This window comes from Trachypithecus francoisi, unplaced genomic scaffold, assembly GCF_009764315.1.
Source record: "Trachypithecus francoisi isolate TF-2019V2 unplaced genomic scaffold, Tfra_2.0 Lachesis_group21, whole genome shotgun sequence".
Lineage (NCBI taxonomy): Eukaryota > Metazoa > Chordata > Mammalia > Primates > Cercopithecidae > Trachypithecus > Trachypithecus francoisi.
In genome coordinates this window covers 8602559-8608473 of record NW_022681467.1, presented here as the reverse complement: position 1 = coordinate 8608473, position 5915 = coordinate 8602559, and positions in this window count along the sequence as shown.

Sequence of the window (5915 nt, the reverse complement as noted above, 5' to 3'; positions counted from 1 at the left end):
GTCTAAGCTTGCTTCAAAAATTCCAATCTTCCAGGGGCTTTCAGAGACATACAAAAAAAGGACAATTCTGAGGTCTCTTCAAGTTCCCTTTCCCAGGATTTGCAGACACTTGGGCTGCAGAACGCAGTGCCTTTCCAGGGGCTGGGGGCTGGGGAGGGACCATGGAGTACTCTGCTCATGCAGGCACTCAGAATCTCTAGAAACAGTCTCTCACACTACCTAGCTCTCCCTCAACCTCAAGAATCTGGAATGCCCGTGGAGAGAAGCTTGGCCCCTGTTCCAAAAAGTCTGTGTGATAGTGAGGGTGCCGCCTCCCCAGGAGGGTCTCCAGGCACTGTCGTAATATCCCAGGCAGGCCATTGAGGATGAAGGGGTGACACGTGACAGCCCCTTTTTGGGGAATTACCAAGGGCTCAGCCCAGAAGTGATTATGTTTGTCAACCTTAAAGGTGTAGTCTCCCCTCCTCTCCCACCCACGTCCTGTTCAACATTAGCCTGTCCACTCCCACTCCAGAATGTACTGCCCATCTTCCCACTTCCATAGATCATGCGACACACTACTTCTAGCTGGAAGATGACAACTCTTCTCCACCAGCCCTGTTTTCGCACCTTCCCTTCTATTCCCCTCCCTACCCCAGGCCTTTGATCCGCTGCCCAGCAGCCAGAAGAATTATTTAAAAACCAAATTAGACGATGCAGTCACATCTTTAAAACTGCAATGCCCTTTCATTGCACTTGGAGTAAAATTGAAGTTCTCTGGGGCTTCCCTGGGTCCCATGTGACCTGTGCCTGTCTCTTTCTCAGACCTTGTCTTGGCCTCTCCCCTTATCTTCATCAAGACTTCTTTCTGATCCTCGAGGTAGACCAGTTAGTTCCTGCCTCAGTGTCTTTGCATATTCTGTTCTCTCCACCTGCAATGCCTTTTCCACTGGTATCTGCATAAAGCACAAATGTTGTCTCTTCGAAAAGGCCTTTCCTAACCACTTACCTTCCAGTCATCTCCTCCTCTGGCTACTCTGTCATATCACCCTCTTTATTTTCTTAATAGTGCTTATCACCCTCTAAAAAGATCATGATTTGCTTCTAAAATGTCTGTCTCCCCATATCCCGAATGTAAGGTGGTATATCCCCAGCACCCTTAAGTGTGGCCAGCATTCTGCAGGAAGCCTGTAGGTATTTGCTGGATGAATTCTAACATGCTTCCAGTAGTGGCAGGAGCTGATCCTATGGGTCTCCTCCCTTTCTCTGGTTCCAACAACTTGCGGTTGAATCCGTACCATGGCTCACAAGCCACTGGCTTTTCCTACCTCAGCTATAGCAGTACCAGGAAGGTGAGCTGTCCCTACTCATATATTTGGGCAGCAAATTGAGAGGATCTGCTCCACTCCTGCAGAGTGTGTCTGTGTCCATCACAGAGCTGGAACTGCCTTTGTGTTTATATAAGCAAACCGAGGCACACACACTTTTTTAAAAAGTTGAGTACCCGCATGCCAGGCACAGTGCTAGGCACCAGAGTTAAAGCGAGAAAGTTCACAGTCCCTATTCTGAAGATGCTCACAGTTTAGGGTTGGGGAAGAAAAATAACGAGATAAGGTCAATGCTATTGGGTTCAGAGGTTGCAAACGTGAGTGTCTGCGGGGGCCAGGCAGATGCTGTGTCCCCTCACCCACCTCGGGGCTCGCTGGCGATGCAGTGAACACCCTCAGATGCACTGCAGCTCCCTGCTTCTCTAAGGGCTTGCTGTGCTTGCACACTTGGCAAGCTGAGAGGACCAGGGATGGATCACCCCAGGGGTGGCCTACAGTCAACAAGAGATGACAGCTGGCGATAAATACCCCAGCCACCGCACCCCTAGTAGGACCATTCTGAAGCATGCTCTATGATGTTTCTCAGAGGTGCCCAGTAGCATTGAGCCCCATTTGCCTATGGGATAACTGGTCCATTAGCACCCTTTTTACAGGCTTTCTCTCCTCCCTGTCTCCCTTCTCCAACCCCTCCTTGTGCTTCCTGGATTCACCTCCCAAATAAACTACTCGTACCCAAGTTCTCATCTCAGGGTCTGGTTTGTGGGGAATTCACACTAAGGCAGTGTGAAGCAGCTGGGTGTCATACAATAGGGAATGGTGGGGACTGTGGTGAACTTCTGTGCTCCCTGAAAGGTAGTAGTTGACACTCAGCTCCTGGCTGGTGGTGGCCAGGTTGCCATCTCCTTCCATTTTTCAAGAGTTGCATCCAGATTTTCACGTGATATCTCTCAACTTTTTAAAGTCATAATAAATTCAGAATACATTTAAAATACTAAACAGGGCAAATAAAACACATCAATAGCTATAATCTGCCATATAGACCATAAATTTTCTGCCCCTGGTGAGCTCAATTGAGATGTGTAGAGGGATCATGGTGACTCCAACCTAGCCCTGCCCAGCCTGAGAGTAGGTAGGGGAAGCTTCCTGAAGGGTGTGATCTTTGAGTGTGGTCTTGAGAAGGAGACAGCTGGGGAAGAAGATGGGAAAGGGCAGGAAGGGAACGTCAGGCAGGGAAGAGAAAATGGCATGAGCAATGTGGGGAGAATTAAAAAGGGGCTTGGAGCACTGGGGGATGGGGAGAGAGACCATGGATTGTCGAGAAAGATGAGAGAGATGAGTAACAGTCCACTAGATGCCAGGCATGGTATTAAGCACCTGTGTGCATTTTTCATTGCATCTTCCTAACAGAAGTTGAAATTATTATTGTTCACTTTACATATGGAGAAACTGAGACAGAGAGAGGTTATTCGCTCAAGGTCACACAGTCAGTCAATGGAGGAACCTGGGCTGGATCAGAACCTTCTTACGCTTAGGTGGAATGGGGCCAGATCATTCAACACCTCACGTATTACTCTCAGATCTTTACATTTTATTCCAACCATGGTGGGGAGACCCCGCAGAATTTAAGCAGAGAGGGTAACGTCACTATGACCACAGCAGGGGGAAGGCAGAGGGTGGGAGGCAGAATTGGGGGGCGATTGCATGAATCAAAGTCAGAAATGGTGGGATCTCAGCTAAGTCAGTGTTGGGGCATGAAATCAAGGAGAGAGATTCAGGTGTAGGGGACACTAATATGTTCTATTTTGGACACATCGAGCTGGAGGTACCTCTGCAGCATCTCAGGGTCAACCCTCTGTAAGCAGATGGTTCTATGGGTCTGGAAGGCAGGAAGAGACTTGGAGTCATTAGGACACAGGCAGAAGACATGGCTGTGGGTGATGTTTCCATCAGGGAAAGTGGGAAGCGGAAAGTCGCTGAGACAGAATCCTGGGGACCTGCAAGATTTCAGGGTGAAAGGATGTAGAAGAAGGCACAAAGAACACCAAAAGGTAAGAGCCAGAGAAGCAGAAGGGGACCAGAAGAGAGCAGTTCCATGGGCCACTGAGAGAGGAAAGTTCCCAAAAGGCAGCATCAAATTCTTCCGAGGTCAAGCAAGAAAATGACTGAAAGTGTCCGTTAGATTTGGCAACAAGGAAGCCATTGGTGACCTTAGCAAGCATTACTTCAGTGGGGACAGAGGCAGATTGGGGTGGGTAAGGAGTGAACAGGAGACGGGGGTGGGGAGACGGTGAGAGTAGAAATGATTCTATAGGCTGCCTCACCCAGGGAGAGACCCAGGCAGCCTCCAAGGCGAGAGGCTGTTCAGGCTTCCGTTCACTTGTGCAATGTTGCGTGTGCAATGGGTATTTAAAAACATGTATTTCTGCTTTCTAATTCCAGCAGGTAAACAAAAAAAAAAAAAAAAGGAAAAGAAAATTTGTGTTTGTGTGTCAACAACTTCCTCTGCTTGGCTAAGTTTTGGGAGAGCACCTTCTCTCCTTCTTTTACTCTTTTACTCTTCTTTTACTTTTTCTCTCTTGGAAAGTGCTTACACCTGCTTACAAAGTGAGTGTCTGCTCTTGATCCCTTTGAGTCCTTAGATGATTTTAAACCTTCATTAGAGGTGAGGGGGTGGGCAGGATCCATATCTTTCTGCTTCTCCCTTCAGATAAGTAATCTAGAGTGGCACGTGCGCACTGATCATCAGTACCCACCTGCTAGAGTCATGGAGCCTTGCTGTCCTCTATCGTAGACTGCATCACAAGATTGACAGGAGACCTCCACATCCGGTCTGGGAGAGGTCGCCGCCACCTGCTGCACTGCTCATGTGTGACCCAGCAGCCACTGTCATTGGCTTGAGAAGGAAGCTAAGGTGTTAGAAAGTGTAATGCAGTGACTCCTGTCATTCGCTGTTTTGTTCCTGCGTGTAGGAAAAACAAGAAGTAGAGCTGATGACAGGCAGGACCCTCTAATCGGGCTGGTATAGGGGGAAAGTGGATTTATCTGAGTCCGTCCTTTTGGGATAGTCCTCAGTACTTCAGTAGCTGATACTTGAAACCAATTATCTAGGGGTATCTTCACACAGATTCATTCATTCATCCAACAAATCTTTGTGAGATCTATTGCAGAGTTTTTTCAGTGGCTACAAATCATTTGACAGTCTTTCCATCAGTAACTGAGGTGTAGATTCCCTAGTAACTACTGTGGCCAACAGAGGATTGTGGAAGTTCTACTTTGTGTTCAGGGCTACACAGCTTTAGCCTAGTTCCCTGAGAGGTAAGCCATCTGACTGTCCTGAGGTTGCCAGGCTGGGGCCACCTGCAGGTCCCAGTCCACATTCCCAACTGAGCCCAGTGTCTCAGCCATTCCAGCCCAAGGCCCAGCCAAGAGAGGGAGGTAGACCTCTTGGAAGTAGACCCTCCAGTCCCAGCTCTTCAAGTCACCCCCAGCCAGTCCAGTTTTCATGAAGTCTCAGACATCATGAAACAGAAACATGCTATTTCTCCTGGGCCCTGCCGAATCTGCAGGCATAATAAAATGCTTGTTTTAGACCTCCACATTTGAAAAGGCCATTATGCATAATAGATGGCTGAAATAAGAATCTACTGTCATTAGGTGCTACTCCAGGCCCTGCAGATAAGCAATAAGCAAGCTAGAACAGTCCCTCGCTTTGTGGGGCTAACACTCTCACTGAGGAAGACAGATAATGAAAACAAGCACTGAAGCAGTGACTCAATGCTTTAGAAAAATAAAACCAGGGACCATGAGAGTGACTGTTGGACAACTTGGGGAGTGGTAGAATCAAGGAAGTCTATCTCAGGAGGTGATATTTGGGCTGAAACCTTAACAAGAGCAGGAGGATCAGACAGAACAGCAAAAATAAAGGTGCTAAGGAGGCTTGAGGAGCAGACAGCAGTTGGGGAAAGTAGAGAGTGGTGAGGAAGGGCCTGAGTGAAATGAGATGAAGCTGGAGAGGCAGGTGGGCTACCCTGCAGGGCCTGTGGGCCAGGTAAGGAAGCCTGTACTTTAAAGAGATGGCCCTGGCTGATGTGCGGGGGAAGAGTGAGGGTGGAAGCAGGGTCACTGGTAAGGAGCCTCCTATAGTAATCCAGATCACAGACAGTGGTGGCTGGACAAAAGGTCAGAGTAGAGACAGGAAGAAGATGAAGTGACGCTGTGTGTTGAGGTTGAGCTGACAGCTCTCATGAATGGATTGACTGCAGAAAGCAAGAGACAGAGAAGAATCAAGGAGAGCACCTAGGTTTTCCTATGTCTAATAATTTTGAATTGTATTCTAGGCATTGTGGATGTTATTTAGCAGTGACTCTGGATTCTATTATATTTCTGAAGAGCACTGATGCTTGTTTGTCTGCTTACTTGTTTTATAAAGCTGTAAACTTGGCTCTCTCCACTCCAGCTGCCAACTCGGCCTCTCGGGCAGCAAGTTGAACCTCAGCTCAGTTCTCTTAGTCTTGGCTGGGCTGTTGGAAGTCTTCTACACACATACACAGTTGAGGGATCAGCCAGAGATTTGTACAGAGAAAACACACAGAATTCAGGGCTTCTCCT